The sequence below is a fragment of the Colobus angolensis genome, unplaced genomic scaffold (assembly GCF_000951035.1).
Source record: "Colobus angolensis palliatus isolate OR3802 unplaced genomic scaffold, Cang.pa_1.0 Scaffold264, whole genome shotgun sequence".
In the NCBI taxonomy this organism is placed as follows: Eukaryota; Metazoa; Chordata; class Mammalia; order Primates; family Cercopithecidae; genus Colobus; species Colobus angolensis.
In genome coordinates this window covers 1,637,806-1,660,799 of record NW_012115866.1, presented here as the reverse complement: position 1 = coordinate 1,660,799, position 22,994 = coordinate 1,637,806, and the positions used below count along the sequence as shown (strand labels likewise).

Genomic DNA, 22,994 nt, shown 5'->3' with positions numbered 1-22,994 from the left:
ACACATTTGTACTATGAGCCCTGAATACAGAACAGATGCTAAGGCTTAAACTGACATCCAAATCCTTCCCTCCTCTTTGGAGTATGGACCAGGGCTTAGATCAGTTGGTGGCTTGGGTAATTAAGAACTCTAAAGATCACTGCCTTCATTCTAAAAGGCCACATATTCACAGAAAGCTTTTTCCTAGTGTGGATGCCAGATACTTATGCACAGTGCCATTTTCACTGAAGAGTAAAAGAGCTTAGTTCACTGAGAAAGAAAGAATTAAAGGATTGGAAATATCTGAATCAGAAATAATCCATCTTCATAAACAGCAGGGAGAAGGCAGGGTACCGCAGGATGGCCTATCATTTACAGGGAAGAAAATACCTCTGGTAACTGACTGAAGTTCTGTCTTTGATCAATGACCTTCAGCAATGTTCCTAGTCCCAGGTCTACCCGCAAAACCTGAAAAATTCCCCAGAAATGGGTGATGAGAAAAAACAAACAAGAAGCACAGGGTGGTATTCATTTTGTTTGGAAAATTATCTGGCTCAATATCTGATTCAATAATCAATTATTTCAATATTCAGGATCTGAGTCAATATTCCATGTTTACTGAGCGCCCACTCAGTGCCTGGACTCATGCAAGGTTCAGGGAGACAACATTAGCAAGACAGCCAAGGTCTTTACCCTCAAGAACTTCAGAGTTTCCTGGGAGGATCATTTAGGAGATATGTTTTTAATCTCAACCATTAAAAAGTATTTCTAATAAGGTTTGCTTGCAAAAGACCTTCTCTGATTTTTATTTATTAAGGTATCTTAGGATGCTATTGTCTTTAAAAAAAAAACCTTTTATTTCGATAGTTTTTGGGGTATAGGTGTTTTTTGGATTAGCTCTTTAGTGGTGGTATCTGAGATTTTAGTGCACCCATCACCCAAGCAGTGTACACTCTACCCAATATGTAGTCTTTTATCCCTCACCCACCTCCAAATGTCCCCATACCCCAGTTGCCAAAGTTCATTATATCACTCTTATGCCTTTGCGTCCTCATAGCTTAGCTCCCACTTAGAAGTGAGAACATATGATGTTTTGTTTTCCATGTCTGAGGACTCTACTTTCTCACCATTTTCCCCCTTCTTCCCTAAAAACCCCAAACTTACTGAACTGGCTTTCTCTGCAGCTGCCAGGAGATATCACCTCCAAGTGTGTTACCGACAACATGGAACGTATCACAACATCCTTGGACAGCTCCTTCGCTTCTCACAATGAGCCATGAAGATACAGAAAGGGGGGTCAACTATGTGAGGCTGAAGCACTTGGGTCATCATAACGCAGCAGGGACCAGTGCATGTGACCCTCCAGGGTGGCAGTGAGGAATTGATTGCTGGTCTCATTGCACTGACAAAACCTGAGGCCAGTATGTCTTCACATGATCCATGTATCCATCCATCCAATCATTCATTCATTTTAAAAACAGTGGTAAAGCACATGTAGCAAAAATTTACCATTAGTGACACTTTGGTACTTTCACCATGTTTCACAACTATCGCCACTATCTAGTTCCAGAACACTCATCACTCTGAGAGAGCCTCATGTCCATCAAGCAGTCACTTCCCACTTTCTCTCCCCCATCCCCTCCCTGGAAACCACTAATCTGCTTTCCATCTCTATGGATTTGCCTATTCTGGACCTTTCTTATGAATGGCATCTCACAATATGTGTCCTTTTGTGACTGCCTTCTTTCATTTAATGTTTTCTAGGTTCATTCATGTCATAGCATGTATCTTACTTCATTGCTTTTTATGACTGAATAATACATCATTGTATAGATATACCATTTTGTTTATCCATTATGTGCCGATAGACATTCGGGTTTTTTCCTCTTCTTAGCTATTATAAAGAGTGCTATGAACATTCTTGTATAGTTTTTGCTTAAATGCTTATTTTCAATACTTTTGAGAACATACCCATTAATTTTTAACAAGCGTTTCTGAGCTTCTGTTATACTTCAGACACACTGTGATGGCGTGTTAAGAGGGAGTGTTAAAAAAGTAGTAAGATATGATTTAGGTCTCCAAGAATTAAAGTTAGACAAAGCAGAAACACATTAGTAATAATACTTATAACATATTACTAACAGCCAGGTTTTATTGAGCACTTACTACATGCTGGGCTCTGTTTTAAACACTTTATGTATAGTGCCTCATGTAATCCTCACAACAAAACTATGAGCAGGTACTACTAATACCCTAATTAGAGAAGCCTTATCTAAGTATATGAGGGCCAAAGCAGGGAAGTGAATGGAGGTGATGGTCAAACCTAAGGAAACAGGAGATAACCCAGAGGGAGAGTGGAGAATGAGAAGGGGGGTGATTAAAGATGAAACCAAGGTGGGAGGGGGATTGCAGGGAGATCTAAGGAATGGCTCAAGGAAGGGGAGATCTGGAGGAAGACTCAGAATAAATGGCTTGGGAGATGTTAGAGACAAAAAGAAGAAACTCTGTCAGAAATGCCAAAGGAGAAGAGAATGTCAAAAACCCCATCTGCTGCTGCCATCTGGTAAAGCAACAGAAGAACCACCAGGGGCCCACTGGATTTAGGGTCCAGGAGTCTAGTGACACAGCAAAGCACATTCAAACTGCAGTGGAGTCAGGAGCCAGAGGGCAGGACAGCAGAGACAGAAAGAGCAGAAAGGAGACAGAGGGCTATAGAGGGGAGAAGGGAAGCTCTTGGCTGACGTGGCCTGCAGGAACAGAGTCTGACAAGCTGAAGAAACCGGGGAGAGAGCTGAAAGGAGGTTGAGAAATGTATTTTGCACACCTCCCAAGGACAAGAAATCCAATGCAAGTAAAGCATCAATTTCCTAGGAAAAGGAACGAAGGAGCATTCACACCTAGATATACTCAGGATTAAAGCAACTGTTCTCATGAGTAGGCAGGCAAGGAAAGCATGGTACCTGCACACAAAGGAACAGAGAGCAGGCTGATCTGAGCTTACCGCCCCATTCCATTAGGAGTCAAGAGCTGCACAATCAGGAGGAAATGACTGTGGCAAGGAAGTATTTTTACCTGGGCGACGTACGTTGAGGTATGAAGAAGCAAAAACCCTTTTTTCAGACACTTTAGAACCAAGGAAATACATCAATCATAAGACTTTTACCAAGAAAGCTTTTCAAAGACATATGCCAGCTACCTGATAGCTAAAATCAAGAACTCAGGAATGGGCAGGTGCCAGTATACAAGGAGGGGCAGAGAGGTATGATATCGCCTAAATTAAAAAAATATAGAAGTTCTGGCCAGGCACGTGGCTCACACCTGTAATCCCAGCACTTTGGGAGGCCGAGGAGGGCAGATTGCTTTGAACTCAGGAGTTCGAGACCAGCATGGCCCACATGGCAAAATCCTGGCCCTACAAAAAACACAAAAATTAGCCAAGTGTTCGTGGCACATGCCTGTAGTCTCATCTACTCGGGAGGCTGAGGCTGGAGAATCACTTGAGCCCAGGAAGCAGAGATTGTGGTGAGCCGGGATTTCACCACTGCACTCCAGCCTGGGCGACAGTGAGACCCTATCTAATAAATAAATATATATAACCTCTTCTATATCATTTTTAACAGCTTTGCTGAGGTGGAAGTGACATACAAAAACTGCAAATATTTAACACACACAATTGGATGAGTCTGGACACACACATATACTTATGCAACCGTCACCACAATCAAGGTAACAGGTATCTCCAAAAGTGTCTTGTGTCTTTTTGTTTTTCTTGTTTGTTTTATTGTGGTAAAAACACTTAACATGAAATCTACCCTCTTATACATTTTTAAGTGCCCACTTAAAAATTGTATGGTTGACCACAGACATGTATTGTACAGCAAATCTCTGGAATTAATTCATCTTGCATAACCATCACTTTATACCACTTGGACAACTCCCCATTTTGGTGTTTACACAACTGTATATGTTTATCAAAATTCATCAAGTCCTACACTTAAAGGGGTAAATTTTATTGCATGTAAGTAATACCTCCATAAATTAGACACTTAAAAATTGAAAAAAAAAAAACGGTAACAGGAGCAAACAAGGTCAGGTACATTTAAGATACACTGTAAAGGATGAATATTTTATAAAACAAACACCATCTAAAAATTAGAACAAAGAGGAACTGAAGAGGAAAAACATCATATGGATGAATTTAATGCTCTTTTATTAGTCCCTGATAACTAGATTTTTAAAAAGACCATAGAGAACCATTACTTAACAAAACTATAAGTGAATAACTAAAAAGAATAGCAAAAACTTGACTTAACTGGAGATTAATAGATTCTAACTACTAGATGTGTTATCTCATTTCTACCTATTTACAGTCACACTATCAGATGGTCACTAGGCCCAGTGGAAGATAAGGAAACAGAGACAAATTAAGATTGGGTAATGTGGCAAAGGCCTTGCAGCCACAGGAACAGGAAGTCAAACACAACTCAGTTGCTGTGAAGGTGACAATAGCCAATCCTAGTCATTTTACATGTGTAAAGCTGCCATTTTTAAATGTAACAATAGCATTTCCTTATGTCTCCCTATCTCATTTTCATCTTTCCACTATACAATAAAGGGCACAACAAATTAATGTGGGATTTGTTTTTTCCATCAGTTTCTGGGTCCAATATTTACCAAATCATATGATCAGATGCACCTAAAAATAAGCTCCATTAAAAATCACCCAGATCCAGAAGTCTATCGAGCTATGAACATAGAGAAAAATCACTGCTTGTAACTGACAGCCAATCACAGACACAGTGATCCTACAGAATTGGGGTAGAAAGTAAGTATGATTCTGCAAATGTTTCTTTGGATTCCCATTTATAACCTTTATAGTCACACTGAACCTGTCTACAGCAGGATGAAATGTTTAAAGCGTTTTCTCAAACTTTTTCATTTGAGGACTATGCCACTTGGACAGGAAAAATCCTACAACACAGATCTGATCTGGAAACAGTCGATTTCAAGTATTCTCTCCCACTGTTCCTATAAACTATCCGTGCGCCCCAGGGTATGTGCCGATCATCAGGAGCTGTGGAAAAGGGGCCCCAGACAAAGGGGTCAGAAAACTCTTCCAAGAGAATTTGATGCTAGACCTTGCTCTGAAGGATGAACAGGAATTATCCAGAGAAAGAAGTTAGAGTTGAGGCTACTCCAAGGAGACGGAGGAAAAAGTCTTGAAGTCCAATGGCACGTACAGAATGCAATTTGTATATGGCTATAGCTGTGTTGTCCAATGAGAGCCACATGTGAGCAGTGAGCACTTGCAATGCAGCTGGTCTAAAGTGAAATATGCTGCACATTTTCTACTATATTAAAAAAAAAAGTAGCTACACTTAAAAGTAGAAACATGCAAAATTAATTTTAATAAATATTTAATATTTTATTTAATCCAAAATATCTGAAATGTCATTTCAACACATGGTCAATACAAAAGTTATTAAGATATTTTACAGTCTTTTTTTGGTACTAACTCTTTGAAATCCTCTGTGTATAGTTTCTTTGCTTCCACCTATCTTCTCCCCAGTACAGTTTGGGACCCTCACCACAATCGACATCTCCATTTCTGCTTTCTAGCCCAGGCTGTGGATGGTTGGCCACACTTCAAGAAATAATGCAGCATTGCTAATTATTTTGAATGTCCATCATTTGCAGAGTAATATTAAAAATAATAATAATAAAGCACTAGTACAAACACTGCCTCTCTCTAACAACGCAATAATCAAGGAGGTGCTGCAAGCAATACAGTACCCCAGGGGTTATAGACAAGGAAGAGGTCTGCAGGGCTCAGGGACCTGACCAAGGTCACACTTCAGTGAGGTCTTTCACCTCTGGGGCCAGCGTTCTTTCCTTACTCTACCACTAGCACAGCTCTTCAGGCTGGTGAGTGCCAGGGAAAGCAGGCTGTTTCTCTTGCCTGCCTTGGAGCGTCCACCACTGGGTGGCTGGAAGGGGCAATGTCACAGTCATAGGACCAGGTCAGGTGGAGGCGTAGGAAGGAAGAGGCTGTGCTAGCAGTGCAGACGCAGGTCTGAAAGAAAGGTTGGACCTGGATGCAGCTTGTCTCCTGGAGACAGAAGCTTGCAGGATGCCCCCCTGGCCATAGAAAGTGATCATCAACAAGCTCCTAGGCTGAACCCAATATGTGAAATTCACAGCCGCTTTATAAGCAGGGCTCTCACCAAGTGTGTGGCATGACAGCTGACTCAGTTTGTGGCTAATCCTGCCAACGTTCCTCCTGTAACTTCTCTCCGCTTAATACAATTGCCAGTGTCCTCTGCTCTCATGTTTAGGCAGCCAAGTGCAAGGGACACTGCATGTGTGACGCTGTATAGGCTTGGGACAAGGGGGTGGGGTAGAGGATGGACTATGACGAATCATGGATCATGCCAGCTCCACGCAAAGGCATTCAAATTCAATTTTTTTAAAAGCACACCTGTCAGCCAATTGCAGCACACCTAGGTGTAAGTTCACAAGTTCAGCTCTAGAACATGACACTCTCTTAAAGCCCTTTCCTCTGCTGTCCCTAAATGGTGAAAAGAGAGTAACACTGGTTAATTCTGAGAATTTACTATATCCTAGGCACCATTCCAGGCACTTTATTTGCACTAAATCATTTAATCTCATAAAACACCTATGGATGCAGGAACAATTATTCTACTCATTTTACAGATAGGGAACTGCAGTACAGAGAAATTAAGTTAACTACCCCAGACTGCACAGAGAGGAACCCCAGAAGCTGGGATGGGAACTCAGGTGGGGAGGCTCCCAGAGCCTGGCCCTCTGTAAAGGGTATCTAGTGCCAGCAAAATTTGCTTTTTTAATGAAGGAACTGTCTTCTCTATTTTGATGCTAAATGGGGAAACTGGCTTTATCATACCTCTTGGAGAGAGGGTCACCCCTACCCTACCACAGAGGGACTGGAAATGAATGTCTCCGCCTTCCTACCGGGACAGCACATCTTTCTTCTTTTGGAGAGATTCTCGCTGGAAACCACAGTGAACACTTGCAGGAGGCACCCAATTCTCTGCTTTCTGGGGAGTTCCCTGTGGTCTTCCCCTCACCGCACCTCCCGCCTCCATGCCCTGCCCATAGCACACTCCTACCCTGCCTGCCTCTGTCTGCTGGTACCTTTGCCTCCCACCATGCTCTTCCCTCTGCCTGGACTCTCCCTTCACCTTCTAGTTTCCAGCAGTGACTTACCCAGAAACCTTGCCCTCCTCTGTTTCTCCAGGCCAAGGTGCCCATCACCTCCTCTGGAGCCCTGCAGCACTTGGCAAATACTCTCAATACAGGAATTTACACAACTCATTTTTATTCATGAGTCTGTCTCTGAAAATTGCAAGTTCCCCCAGGATACACTGCAAATGCTAAGAAGGCTTAGAGAAATAATAATAATAATAATAATATATTTTTTAAATGGTGTCCGTTTAGGTCAGGTTGACCTCTTATGAAGGGACCTGGCTTTCTGGAACCTGCTGTCCTGGTTCTTATCCTTACTGTTGGACCCCAGGCTGACCTTGAGCCTTGAGTGATGTCCCACATCCCATGAGTCTTTTCCAGATGGCTTTGGGTCCACAGCCTGGTTTTTTAGGTCCGGGGACACTCTCTCTTGCCTGCCTTGTCACCTATTGGTGCCTGCTCACCACAGAACAAGCACCAATAGGCCTGGCTCACAGACACAGTATATCTTACTGAATATAGAAAATGTAGAAAGAAAGTGAATTTTGAGCCAGGAATGATGGCACATCAGAAGGAAATACCTTTATTGAAGTTTCTGGATATAGTTTGTAACTTTTCAGCCCCTAACACACTCCCACTCAAAACACTTCAAGAGTCTGCTTTCACCTTAATCAGGTATTCTCAGGCTTGGCATTATTGACATTTGGGGTTGGATAATTCTTTGTTGTAGATGCTGGTCCTGTGCACTGATGGAGGCTTGACAGCATCCACAGTCTCTCCCCACTAGATGCCAGTAGCACCTCCCCTGTGTTCCAACGCTGTTAAGACAACAACCAAAAATGAATCCAGACACTGCCAAATGTTATGAGGTGCAAAATCACCTAGGTTGAGAAGCTCTGCCCTAACTCGCCCTTGAGTCATGCAACTACTCACTCAACTTCATTTCCCTCAAACACACCATGATTTTAGACACTCAGACAATGCACCAGCTTCAGCCTCCATTCTTCCTGCTGTTGCATCTGTTTTTCCGGTCAGCCACCAACTAAAGATAAGGGTATCTTTACTTGTCATAGGTTTGAATTTAAATTCCACCCCTTACTAGCTGTGTGTCCTCTGACAATACAGGCAATCCTGCTGTGCCTGCTCTTCATCAGCAGAATGGAGATAATGGTATCTCAGAGGGCTGCTGTCAAGTCCAAAGACATCCAATGTGAAGTGCCCGGCAGGAGCAAGCACCTGAGAATTCATTCATTCCTTGGATATCCAAGACCACTTCTCTGGGAAATGGGAAAGCAGAGGGGTTGCAATCCCCACCCTTTTGCCTCAGTTCCCCTGCCCCAGGGCACTGTCCATTGTCCTTTTCTTTTTTTTTTTTTTTGACATGGAGTCTTGTTCTGTTGCCAGGCTGGAGTGCAATGCCGTGATCTCAGCTCAGTGCAACCTTTGCCTCCCAGGTTCAAGCAATTCTCCTGCCTCAGCCTCCCGAGTAGGTGGGACTACAAGTGCATGCCAGCATGCCCAGCTAATTTTTGTATTTTCAGTAGAGACGGGACTTCATTATGTTGGCCAGGATGGTCTCAAACCCCTGACCTCAGGTGATCCGCCCACCTTGACCTCCCATAGTGCTGGGATTACAGGTATGAGCTACTGTGCCTGGCCCCACTGTTCTTTTCTATGTATGTGTGGACAGGGGGGCAGTTCATCCACAGCCAAACCTGAAGCCAAACGAGGAAGCATCAGGAACCACACCAGAGGCCACACGAGGGCATTCCCTGGGCCTCTGTCCTGACCTGGAGGACACGGGCTCATCAGTACAGCACCCTTTCTAATAAATCCACTGTTTTTATGATCGATCGGTCAGCACATTTCCCTGGTGCCTTGAGTCTCATTCTGTTTGAGGTCCTGTAACAAAATACCACAGTCTGGGTGGCTTATAAACAACAGAAATTTACTTCTCACAGTTCTGGAGTCTAGAAGTCCAAGAGAAGGCACCACCAGCAGATTTGGTGTCTGTTGGAAGGCCACTTTCTGGTTCACAGACAGCATGTCCTAGGTGTACCCTCATGTGGTGGAGAGGGTGAGGCAGCTCTCTGGGGCCTCTTTTATAAGGGCACTAACCCCATCATAGAGGTTCCTCCATCATGACCTATTCGAGTTCTGCTGAAATCTAACCCACCTTGGGTTAGGATTCACACAAACATTCAGACCATACCACCTTCGTTCATGTCAGCACCCTCATCTCCCATATCCACCTCCCAACCCAGCATAGCCACCTGTGTGAAGGTATAATCTGCGTAATGGAGACTTCTCCATATGACTTCAAATATGGTAGACATTTTCAAATATGGTATCATAGGTACAGAGCTCTACATAAAACCCTCTCCCTCATCCCTTTATATAGTCAATTCTCATTATCCAAGAAACAGGTTGAGCATCCCTCATCCAAAAATCCGAAATCTGAAATGTTCCAAAATCCTTAGCTTTTTGAGCGCCAACATGACACTCAAAGGCAATCCTCATTGGTAAGGAATATAATGCAAATATTCCAAACTCATAAAAAAAATCCAACATCCAAAACCCTTCTGGTCCCAAGCATTTCTGATCAGGGATACTGAAACTGCAGTTACATTCCAGAAAGTCACCACAAACACTGAACTGGTGAATATGGAACCACTGCTGCTAGGGGAAATACGGGGTTAGGTTCCTGTAAGCCTCTGTTCACAACATTGTCATCAACTCATCACCACATAACCTTGTGTTAAGTGTGTTTCTGTTTAAGGACACACTATTTAACGTATATTGTTGATTCATTAACATGGAGTTCATGGCCAACAATGTTGTAACTCGTGCCTCCAAGAAGCTTCTCTTACACACATATTTTCTCCGTAAGGTAGATCACAGGCGTCCTGAGCTTAGGAACATGAGGCAGCACTTTAGCACTGTGCTTGGGGCCTTTTCAAACAGTAAAATCATCAACAAAAGCAAAAAAACAAGGAAGAATATGACATCAAATAGACCACAGAAAGGATACTTGTTTACAGCATGAGAGACGAAACAAGAAGGCAGAGGTTGCCTTGTTTTTGGTTTGTTTGTTTTTGTTTCTTGAGATGGAATCTCACTCTGTCGCACAGGCTGGAGTGCAGTGGCGCAATCTTGGCTCACTGCAAGCTCCACCTCCCGGGTTCACACCATTGTCCAGCCTTAGCCTCCTGAGTAGCTGGGACTACAGGCACCTGCCACCACACCCGGCTAACGTTTTGTATTTTTAGTAGAGACGGAGTTTCACCATGTTAGCCAAGATGGTTTTGATCTCCTGACTTCATGATTCACCCGCCTTGGCCTCCCAAAGCGCTGGGATTACAGGCGTGAGCCACCATGCCCCGCCGCAGTCGCCTTGTTCGACCTCAGCTGGGAACAGGCACATCAGGCAACTCAAATGTTTCCCTACCCTGCACATGTCTGCAAAGGAGCCCTGAGTATTGATTTGGGGGCTACAAATACATTTTAGCAAATAGGCAAATTCCCAAATACAAAAATCACAAATAATGAAGACTGACAACATATGCCTATACCTATTTAAGGATATGCGCGTGCGTGCACACATACACATACACACACAACCTTCACCTGGTTGGGCATTGGCAGCATGAGGACAGCAGACTCCCCTCATACACAGGTGGAAGCTCTGTCTACTGTTCTAGCCGGAGAAGGCTACTGCCTGTCAGAAGGAAACCTCATGTTCACACGGGCACTGTCTAACCAAAGCAGGGCACTGCACAGTGGCAGGATCCACCCTGGATGCCTGTTTTTTGGTCAGCGGAAACCCAGAGGTTTGAAGGCGTAATGGGAGAAATGGGCCCACTTAAAAAAGAACCATGTTGTTTCATTAGGGCTCCTTGTGAGTCCCTGGGAGCTGGATACTACCTGTCTCCTGCCTACCTGCTTTCATTCTCCAGGAGTGCCTCCTGATCACAGGCTCAGCAAACGCTCACAGACCTCAAGTTCCATGTTGACTCTCGTGTGTTGGCTACAGAGAGAGGACTCCACAACTCTGCCCACCCCAAAGGCACCTCACATCAGTGGCTCCAGCAACTTTGCTGGCTGCTCCAGGGTGTGATGGAGCCCCAACTGCCCAGGCTTGGGGCCAGCACACCAGCTGCGGATTTCATCACCACTCTCCTTGTTTTAGAAACAGAGTCCAAAGACAAGCATGCAAATATGCTGTGCTCTGGCCAGATTTTAAATAATACACTAAAATGTTAGTTCGGAACATACTTGGCCCCTCTCCTACATGTGCTACATGTGCTTGCTCATGAAATGTTTTGAAAAGCGTGGGGAGCAGGTACTATATTTCAATGCCTCTTTTTGGTTTTAAGGGTGTAAGACTTTTTTTGTTTTGTTTTCTGCTAGAGCTAAAATGTTTTTCTGGGTGAGCAGAAATAGCCTTTTTGCCTTTTAACATTTAGCTGAAAGGAAAAAATACTACATTTCCTTGGTCATCATGGCAAATGTCGTGCTGGAGGATTTTGACACATACAGAACTAGCTAGGAAGTTAGAGTCCAAACTGATGACTGCACCCCGGTCAAATTTTCTTCTACCCAGCAATTCAAAGGGTTCACCCTGCCCAACTCCCCTGCAACTCAATCTAAGTCTGGGACCAGCCCCCGCCACCAGGAAACCTGTAGACATAGCTAGATCTCTTCCACTGAAGAATGGGGACTTCTCTTGGGAGAATGTAAGGGTGAGTCCATAAGATGCCAAGCCCAATGAGGGAGCGCTTGTACCAGAAGAGGAATTCTATAGATTGAGTCTTATGAATGTTATGAAGTAAAAGTAGATTTTGGTAATGTTTCTAATAGAAAGACAACAATAATTATAACAAGAGGCCAGGCACTGTGGCTCACACCTGTAATCCCAGCACTTTGGGAGGCCAAGGTGGGTGGATCACCTGAGGTCAGGAGTTTGAGACCAGCCTGGCCAACATGGAGAAACCCCGACTTTACTAAAAATACAAAAATTAGCCAGGCATGGTGGCGCATACCTGTAATCCCAGCTATTTGGGAAACTGAGGCAGGAGAATTGCTTGAACCTGGGAGGTGGAAGTTGTAGTGAGCCGAGATTGTACCACTGCAATCCAGCCTGGGCAACAGAGTGAGACTTCACCTCAAAAAAAAAAAAAAAATTATAAAAAAAGGCAAACACAAGAAATTTTACTCCACAACAATTAGTTCTTAGTATCCACATGTAGTAGTCAGATATTGTACACCATTCCTACCCCCAAAAATCATTTATTCATTCATTCATTCAACAAATATCTACTAACTGCCTTTATGTGCCAGGCACATTTCTATACATGTACTATATACAATGAAAAGATGAGCTTTACCTCCCAAAGTGTGTAGCAAGGACACAGGTGTATGTGCAACAGACACTATCACACCAAAAAATGATGCAAGGTGACAGTGCTATACACAATGTGGACCCGGAAGCAAACCCTTGTGTTGGAGGTGGGTGGAGGCAGAGATGGCTTCTGAGAGGAAGGGACCTCTGAGCTGACTTTACATGGAGCAACATGAGTTTGCCAGATCCTCTGGCTAGGGGAAAGAGAAAGGAGATTCCATGTAGAGGAACCAGAATGTGCCAAGCAAAAAGGCGCCAATAAACAGCGCCACCCTAAGGGTAACTACGGAAAGTGCAGTGCCGGCTGTGAGCGCACAAAGAAGCTGGACACATCGTGAGTGCCGTAAATACTGTGCCTGTGTGAGCACACGTGCGAAGGCTGTGCTAGTGTGTCTGTGTGTGCACCCTCTGTCTGTCTGGAGAATGGGCTGGGGACAAAGCTTTGCATGGAAGTGGGGGTCGCTTGTTTCTACCCTGGCTTCTTCTCACTCCTTGTCTGTGATGGAATTTCCTTTGTTAGCACTAGAATTTGATGCCATTGGTCCCCACGGTGGTTTGTGGAGCCCTATTCACCTCACCTAGTGAGAAGACGTGGTAAATTAGAGGCCCTGTTCTAGCCAGGACACCTCCGTGCTACATAATAAGCACAGGCTAGAGAATTCTAGAGGGCCACTCTATGACTCACTCTCTGTGCTTACTAATCCAAGTAGAACTTAGCAGAATCTACTTGAGAGAAAGCTCACAGGAGACTAGAAAGTGTCATTTTAATGATGCCAGCTAAACTTCTCTTTCCTCTCCTCTGTCTGCTGTTTTCCCCAGGTGGAGAAGTAAAAGACTGTAAGGAAGGGAGGGGGCATACAGACTTTTCCAGTCTCTGATCCTGCACTGAAACTCGGGGCACACACTCTCCTCTGCAGGCATGGATGATTATGTCCTCTGTCTGAGAAAGGAGACATGCACTGTACTTTGATGGATGGGCCATGAGTGGCTTACCTGGGTACTTTCCAGGGCGATTAGTCAGGGGACTGTAGAAAATGTTCAGGTTGGAAGCATCTGAATAAGGCAATCAGAAGGGAAGGAAGATAGGGGCATTTCAAAGCCATCTTGCATCTCTGCAGGAAGAGGGGAGAGCAAAGAGGAGGGAAGAGAGCCACCTTCGTGATTTAGCTGCCTATGGATTTGCTCTTGAGAGCTCTTGGTGCTGAATCCTGCAGACAAAGCAGACCGGGAAAGAGCCTTATGCCAGTGGGATTTGGGAGAATACTGACATGACCTTGACCTTTAGTCCTGCCACTATGTCCTCGCGGTCCCCCAAAAGTAGGCTGGTTGAAAACAACACAGCCAAAAACTGTGATATAGATATTTGAGAGATAATATGGTCCAGGAAAACAGGAGAGATAACAAGGTCTGGAAGTCAACAGAACAAGGACCAAACAATTAATCCATCTGTAAAATGGGTTTAATTTATTTCATATGGGATTATCTGTGTAATATGTGTCTTGTCCATATTGATTTTTATTATATGTCGAGTGCTGTCTTTATCATGTGGCAATGCTTCTGCATTATGTCCCCACAACAGCACCCAATACTACAGGATAGGTGGGGAGACAAATGATACTAATAGCCAAAGAAAAGCATAACCAGAGGGACATTCTACCACAGATCACCATATAAAACTTCAAGTAGGGGGAGTAATTTGTACTCTTATGGGTTAATCTATATGCTGGTCGTTTCTGTGTAGAGCAGTTAATCTAGAAAATGGTACTCTCTGTTTCCTCTCATACCTCTCCAACATGCTCTGATAACTAAAAACCTCTTATTACTTGTCATTTTAATATTTTAAATGAATATAAATGTAAGAACTCACCGGGTTTATTGAGACATAAGTTCCTACCATCTAAAAATCTCTTTTTGTTTTTTTACAAAGGATAAAAAGCAGCACAAATAGATGAAGGTATTTCAAAACTTCTTTAGAGCCCAACTCCTCTGGATCATTTACAAAGACAGTTTTAAAGCCCTTTATAAAGTTATCTGAAAGCAGAGTTCAAAAATACAAATTATATCTCATCTCTCTTGCTATCAAAAAAAAAAAAAAATCCCCAAGAAACTGCACCATGCTTTTGTCTTCTCCTCCGTGACCAAAGCTGCCCTTTGGAAGTAAAATGCCATACAACATAATTGGTGGTGCAGCAGCCCGGCTCTCTGCAGAAGCTAGGGTTAGACTTTTTTACATTCTACAAAGCACCACTTTATCTTTCTGCTTCAAGTTGAAATCACCTTTTTCCATGAACAGTGCCAGATGCTCTGTTTGAGAAGCATCACCAAAGCCCAGACATGGATTCCGTCCACTGCTGAGACATTCTAATACACCAGGTTAATTGGGATCTGAGAATGGTTACTGCTCCTAAGGGTCCCATTCAATTAAATGTTCCTACAATTTGCATTTGGAAAGCACATCATCATCACTGCCTGGTGCTTTAATGAAAACTTGAGTCCACAAAATTTGGGTGCTAGACACAGTATCCTGAAAGGGTCATATCCTGAAATATTCAGAAATACAATTTTGTGCCCAGTTCTAACAGGAATTTTTCTGTCCCATGTACCCTGGGGACACAGTGATGTTGCATTGTGCACAGTGGGAAAAACATCTTCCTGAGAGACACTGGTACACATGGTACATTAGTGGGCCATGAGAATCATCCTCAGCTAAAATCTGAGCTGTCCGTCCCTCCACTCCCCTGGCTACAAACCTCTTTGTCCACACTGGCGTCAGTGCTGGCCTCGGTCAGTACAAAGCCTGAACTCTTTTCTCTGCGTCCCAAATCTGTCACAAAGCAAAAATGCCCTGACCTCATCTGAGCCACGGGTGCAGTTATGGTGTGGCTGGGGCTGCCAGCCCAGGCCCCTGTTTCTGTCTGGGTCATTTCTCAACCTATCTCGACTCAACCTTGTTACTTCAGATCAGAGCTGCCCATAATTAGCTGGGCACAAATGCCCTGTGGCTGCCAAAATGATGAGGCTCTGATGCCTTCTGGATGACTCACGGAATGAACCAGGAGGGGATGAAACACACCAATTCCTAACAAAATTGCACGAAAATGACACCGAATTCAGAAAGCTTCACACAATCTCCTTGAGGGCTCCTATTTGAGTTTCTCTCCTCCCTTCAATGAAAGCAAGGGGCTGGAATCAATGTCCTCAAGGCTGGACTGGCTCAATTGATCAAGGGCTTACTCCTTCCTGATCCCTCCAGGAGGACATTCTGGCAGTAGAAACAATTTAGAGCAGGTGTACACACCCACACTCCTAAGAATTTCCCTCAACACACACACACACACCCCCTGCGAGCTGCCCACAATCCAAGTGCACCTGTAGACAAAAGATTCCTTTTGGACTTGGTACCTCTCAACAAAACCCTCCCTTAGGCAAGGCCTGCCAACTCCCACTCCCTAGGCGAGGCCAGGCTGATGAGAGGAGGAAGGATGAGCAGGCAACATAGAAAAACAAAAGGGAAGGGAAGTTGTGGGGTGGGAGTCTCAATCCTGGATTCTAAAGTGAACAGTCAATGAAGGATATTTTTAAAGAGTCTGAAGCTCAAGAGAGCCTCAGAGGCCCAAATGAGATCGTTCCTCACAATGGAGGATATTTATTTGGACCTGCCAGGTCTAGTTTTAAAAGTCCTTCTTCAGTATCACATAGAATCCAGGGATCTGAGCAGGATCTCGGGCCTCTAAATCATTATGGAACATCCAAACATCCAGGGGGATAAATGTTTCCTCTGGGGATCCCTGAGGAGCCAGGGCTTGGCTTTGGGTTTCCCAAGCACTGGGATGCTGGTGGTGGAAGAGGGGTCCGCGTATGCGTTTCTCTTTAATCATGTGTCTTCTATCCAATTCCCCTGTTCTCTGGGGCACTTGACTTTAATATATACCTCTTCCCCTTCCCAAAAGATTCTGAAAACCCTCATCAACCACTGGGTATCCCCACGGTCCCCTCTCCCTAGGTCTGTTGGCTGTCATGGGGGAGCTGAGGTCCCCAGCACCTCTTCAGATGGTGGTGATGGCTGTAATCCTCCCAAGAGCTGGCATGGCACACGCGGAAAAGTCTAGAAGTAGGACTGCTGCCCACACTCAAAAACTCGTAGAAAGACAAAGTATGGGACAAGGTAATGGATAAGGCCTGGATTCCAGACCACACACCATCAACTGACACTCTGTGACCCTGAGCAAGTCACTTAATTCTGTGAGCTGCCACTTCTTCATCTGCAAAAGGGGGGTATCTAAGGAAATAACTTTCCAGAACACACTCGAAATACATTTTTAAAAAAACTATCTAATTTTTAAGGATGATAGTATTAAGCTTGCTTCTGCTTCTTCCCAACACACTGCTCAACTCTCTTTCTCTACCAGAGATAGGATGGAGCTGTGGCCAATGAGGTGCCACTTCCGGCCTGGTCCACAAGATTTCCCAGGCCCCTTCCACCAGGGTCTTTTCTCCTCCTGCTTGATGCCGATAAGCACAGCAACCTTGAATGGGAGGAACTGAATACAACAACACTAACATGGCAAGAGCTACTACACAGAGCTGCCTACATATTAGTAACACCTGTTCTGGATTCACCTGAGCATAAAAAAAAATAAGCAATGATGCATGTGAGGGTTTGCTTCTTGCAGTAGCTGTCAGTCTAACAAATACATTTACCATGCCCTAAAACGGGTAGAAAGTATAAAGCACTATTAAATATTTCACCTAAAAATGACCAAAAAAAAATTTACAGATGACAGGGCCATTGTATCTACTTTTAGAGCTCTGAGCAATCACACAGAAGTCTTGTGATTAATGGAACATTCCAGGTAAGTCTACCACAAATTTCCAGCAAGTTTCTACCACAGGTTTGCTATCCTGCAAACCTACTTTCACAAACTGAAAATGAGCAGGTTCCCCATCCATACTGAGAGGTGACGCCAGCTGAGAACTCTGTCTAGCTAAAGGACTGTAAACGCACCAATCAGACTCTGTAACATAGACCAATCAGCACTCTGTAAAATGGACCAATCAGCAGGATGTAGGTGGGGCCCAATAAGGGAATAAAAGCTGACCACCAGCGTCCACACTGTGGAAGCTTTGTTCTTTTGCTCTTCACAATAAATCTTGTTGATGCTCACTCTTTGGGTCCGCACTACCTTTATGATCTGTAACACTCACTGTGAAGGTCTGTGGCGTCAGTCCTGAAGTCAGCGAGACCACGAACCCAGTGGGAGGAACAAACCACTCCAGACGGCCAGATGTGCCATCTTTAAGAGCTGTAACACTCACTGCGTGAGTCTGCGGTTTCACTCCTGAAGTCAGCGAGACCACGAACCCACCAGAAGGAAGAAACCCCGGACACATCTGAACATCTGAAGGAGCAAACTCCAGACGCACCATCTTTAAGAACCGTAACCTTCACCCCGAGGGTCCACGGCTTCATTCTTGAAGTCAGCGAGACCAAGAACCCACCCGAAGGAACCAGTTCCAGACACAATAAACTTAATATCTACTGCAATAAAATCCCATGGTGTGATCCAATCAGATGAAGTGTGACTTGGGGCACTGACTCTCACTACCCACACCTATTTCTCATTAGCACAACATTCAGGAGTTAATCAGCCCCAGGCTGCTGCCCCTCTAAGGGTTAAACCCTCACTAGAGAAACTGTGGCAGGCCTGCTCACTCTAACAGCTGAACAGGGTAGCCTCCATAATAACTGTCTCAGCACTGACTGGTGAAGTTAAATATTTAAAGCTGAAAGAGCCAGTGCCCATATACAAAGGCTGGAATGTAACAAGAGCTCACCAAGAGTCTTAGCTAGGCCTCTCCTGGGCCTCGAAGCGTGACAAGATAACAAAGGAATTCTTAACAGGACCTATTTAGGATTAAACAGGTGTACTGGGGGTCTGAATGAACTCCCCAAACCTCCATGATTTAGCAGGAGATGAGGGTAATCACCCCCAGCACCTGGACCCATTTAGATTAATTTACTGAGGTTGCAGAGGAAGGTCTTCAGGAATCAGATCTTAGTTACAGATTGGAAGAAGCTAATCACTTATGTCTTTACATGAATGCACACTTACACATAGACTTATATACTTAAAGTATACAAGCTCTGGAAAACTTTGTAATTTTGAGTTGGTCTGGTGATATTTTCCAGGCCTTCTCCCTGTCCCTGGCTACAGAAATAAACTCTCCCCTTTCCCAGTTCATCTGCATCTCGCTATTGGGTCGTGAAAATAAACAGCCTGACGACCCTCAGTTTGGTTTGGGAAAAAAGCATCTGGTGTGCTGCTGGGGATGGGGTGCAGTAGACAGCCTGAGATCACCACAAGGCTCCTATAACATCACTGCTGGGCTTAGGACCTGCCATAGCCATCTCCACCTCTCATTCTCTCCTCCTTCCCTGGCTCACCCTTCCCTCCTCAGCACCAAGTCTCTCCTATTGCTGTTTGGCCAGCTTTCAGTTGTTTCCTGTTTTCTTTCTCAGGCCACAGGAAATCCTTGCTCTGTAACTCTTTTTTTTTTTTTTTTTGAGATGAAATTTCTCTCTTGTTGCCTAGGCTGGCTAGGCTGGAGTGCAATGGCATGATCTCGGCTCACCACAACCTCCGCCTCCTAGGTTCAAGTGATTCTCCTGCCTCAGCCTCCAGAGTAGCTGGGATCATAGGCATATGCCACCATACCCAGCTAACTTTGTATTTTTAGTAAAAACGGGATTTCTCCATGTTAGTCAGATTGGTCTCGAACTCCTGACCTCAGGTGATCCACCCGCTTTGGCCTCCCAAAGTGCTGGGATTACAGGAGTGAGCCACTGCACATGGCTGCTCTGTAATTCTTAAAATGTCCACTCCAGTCGCTACTTCATATGCTACCTCCTGCTACAGTCTGTGGCATCTTCTGAGCCTGTCTGTATGACCACCAAAGTTTGTTCTTGGGCCCTGTGAGCCTGAGATGGCTGCACCAGGACCCAGAAGAGCTGAGCTGAACTTCTGGCTCAGCAGCGACTACACCTCGTGACCCTGAATAATTCTCCCAAGTCTTCTGAGTCCAGGTTTCCTCCCCACACGATGGGAATTTTATAATATCTCTGTCCCAAGGTTTTCATAAAATCAAATGCATTCATTCATTCAGCACACATGTGCTGGGTCCCTTCCATGTTCTGAGAACCATCTTAAGTTTTAAACATGTAACAGTGAATGGGACACTCTCAGAGAGCTGGCATTCTGGTGAGGAATGACAATAAATAAAAGTATTTTATGCTAGATGGCAATAAGTGAAGAAAAACAAAGCCAAGTAAGGGGACCAAGAGTAAAGGTGGCAGATGAGTAGGGGAAGGGTATTTAGGGAAGTCCTCTCTGATGGGAAGACCCACAAGCAGGGGCCTGAATGAAGCCAGAGAGCAAGTGCAAAGGCCCTGAGGTAGGATTTGCAATACACTGTAGGGGAAAATACACTGAAAACTGCTCTATGAGTGTGAGATATGACTCATCTCTAGAATCCCACACACCTTGGACTGAGATGTTTTTAATCAACCTCATTACCTGACATATGCCCTATTTTCCTTTCCTCAGAGTAGAACCAGAGAGCTGGTCTTCTGCCCCACCATTCTTCCCTCTCCTTCAAGAGGACACGCCACTATTGCCTATGCCCTTCAGACAAAATCAGGAAAATCGGCCTTCCTTTAGGAAAATGGGAAGAGAAAGCCTCAGAAATTCAAACAAGTACTTGCCAAGGCAATCCTGACTATGCCTTTCTTATCACATCCTTGCCAGCAGGCAGCCAAGACTTAATGAATCTTCTAGAAATGCTTTGTAATTCTACTGGGATAATGGATAATGCAATTAGGAGATAAAGAAATTGACTACAATGAGATAAACTAAGTATTCAAAAATCATGTTTCAGACAAGTCTACTTAAAGTCAAGGGTCCTCTCAGAGCAGAATGGCAAATTTCATTCAAAAAAGGGCCACTCAAGGGAGAGAGTAATGCAGTAAGTCCTGAGAGTGGAGTAAAATAAAGTCACATAGCTGAGCAGACATGATCTGACAGAGGCATCGGGAACATCAGGCTACAGGTGGAGCATTTCTAATCCAAAAATCTGATATCCAAAATGCTCCAAAATATAAATCCTTTTGAGTGCTGACATGACACTCAAAGGAAATGCTCACTGGAGCATTTCAGATTTTGGATTTTTGGATTTGGGGTGCTCAACTGGTAGTTGAGTATATATAATGCAAATATTCCAAAATCTGAAACACTTCTCATCTCAAGCATCTTGGATAAGAGATAACCTGTAGGAAGAGCTAAGAAGGGGTACTGCAGGTGGCAAAATAAAGTGAATAACCAGCTAGACATATGAAATAGTGAGAAAATAATAAATTAATCCTATATCAAAAGAATGTCTGCTGAGATAAGTAAAATAGCTCTCTCAAAATATGTTCTTCATTTGAAAGGAATGAGTTTAGGAACTACAGGACGATCTGGGATACCACAGAGAGAAGGCATCCCGGAACTGGCTTGGATGTATCCAATAAGAGGTTTCCTCATCCACACCAAATGTGTATACAAACCTTCACAGAAGAATCATTCTTCACAATGAAAAAGCGGAACTACCCAAATGTTCATCAATGGGTGAATGAACAAAATGTGATCTCTCCATACCCATTACAACATGGAAGGATCTTACAAATATCACGGTGGTGAACGAAGGCAGTCATAAAAGGCCACATAAGGCCAGGTGCGGTGGCTCACGCCTGTAATCTCAGCACTTTGGGAAGTCGGGGCAGGCAGATCACGAGGTCAGGAGATCGATACTATCCTGGTTAACATGGTGAAACTCCGCCTCTACAAAAATCAGCTGGGCATGGTGGCACGCACTTATAGTCCCAGCTACTCGGGAGGCTAAGGCAGCAGAATCACTTAAACCCGGGAGGCAGAGATTGCAATGAGCCGAGATGGTGCCACTGCACTCCAGCCTGGACGAGAGTGAGACTCCGTCTCAAAACAAACAAACAAGCAAAAAAAGGCCACATATTGTATGATTCTGTTTACATGAAATGTTAAGAATGGGCAAATCAAATAGACACGGAAAGTAAATTACTGTTTGGCAGCACCTGTCAGGGAGGGACTAATGGAAGTGACTACTAATGAGTAAGAGGTTCCATTTTAGGGGTGATAAAAATGTTTTAAAATTGAATTGTGCCAATGGTTACACAACTCAATTTTAGAATACACTAAACAACTGAACTGTGTATTTCTTTTATAATTTTCTTTCTTTGTTTTTTTTTTTTTTTTTTTGATGGGGTCTCACTCTGTTGCCCAGGCTAGATAGAATGCAGTGGCGTGATCTCAGCTCACTGCAACCTCCTCTGCCCTGGTTCAAGCGATTCTCCTGCCTCAGCTTCCTGGGATTACAGGTGCCCGCCACCACACCCAGCTAATTTCTTTTGTATTTTTAGTAGAGACGGGGTTTCACCATGCTGGCCAGGTTTGTCTCAAATTCCCGACCTCAGGCAATCTGCCCACCTCAGCCTCCCAAAGTGCTGTGATTACAAGTGTGAGCCACCACACCTGGCCTATAATTTAATTTTCTTTTAAAAAATTTCAATCATTTTTGGAGTACCAGTGGTTTTTCATAACACGGACGAGTTCTCAAGTGGTGAATTCTGAGATTTTCGTGCACCCATCACCTGAGCAGTGTTCACTGTACCCAATATTTTGTCTTTTATCCCTTACCCCACTTCCAACCTCCCCGACCCCCAAGTCCCCAGAATCTATTATATCTCTCCGTATGCCTTTGTGTCCTCATAGCTTAGCTCCCTCCCACTTATAAGTGAGAACGTACAAGTATTTGGTTTTCCATTCCTGAGTTCCTTCCCTTAGAATAACAGCCTCCAGCTCCATCCAAGTTGCTGCAAAATACATTATTTTGTTCCTTTTTATGGTTGAGTAGTATTTCTTGGTGTATATATGCCACATTTTCTTTATCCACTCCTTGGTCGAGGGGCACTTAGGTTTGTTCCGTATCCTTGCAGTTGTAAGCTGTGCTGCTATAAACATGTGTGGGCATGTGTCTTTTTCATATAACGACTTCTTTTCCTTTGGGTAGATACCCAGCAGTGGAATTGCTGGATCGAATGGTAGGTCTCCTTTTAGTTCTTTAAGGAATCTCAATACTGTTTTCCGCAGTGGCTGTACTAACTTACATTCCCACTAGCAGTGGAAAAGTGTTTCCTTTTCACCACATCCAAGCCAACATTTATTGTTTTTTGACTTTTTAATTATGGCCATTCTTGCAGAAGTAAGGTGGTATCTCATTGTGGTTTTAATTTCACTGGGGCAAATTTTATAGTATATGA

At 44.1% G+C, this 22,994-nt stretch overlaps 1 protein-coding gene across 2 annotated transcripts in view; it reads right to left on the bottom strand.

Moving 5' to 3' along the window:
* SLCO3A1 (solute carrier organic anion transporter family, member 3A1) overlaps positions 1-22,994 on the bottom strand; it is a 311,829-nt gene that overhangs the window by 185,732 nt on the left and 103,103 nt on the right. The window contains exon 1 of one of the 2 annotated variants that reach the window (XM_011947400.1): positions 7,225-7,299. The exons of the other annotated variant lie outside the window; for it this stretch is intronic. The gene's annotated coding sequence lies outside the window, so the exon portion shown is untranslated. Of the gene's footprint in view, positions 1-7,224; positions 7,300-22,994 lie in introns of those variants that run through there. 2 annotated transcript variants of the gene reach the window in all.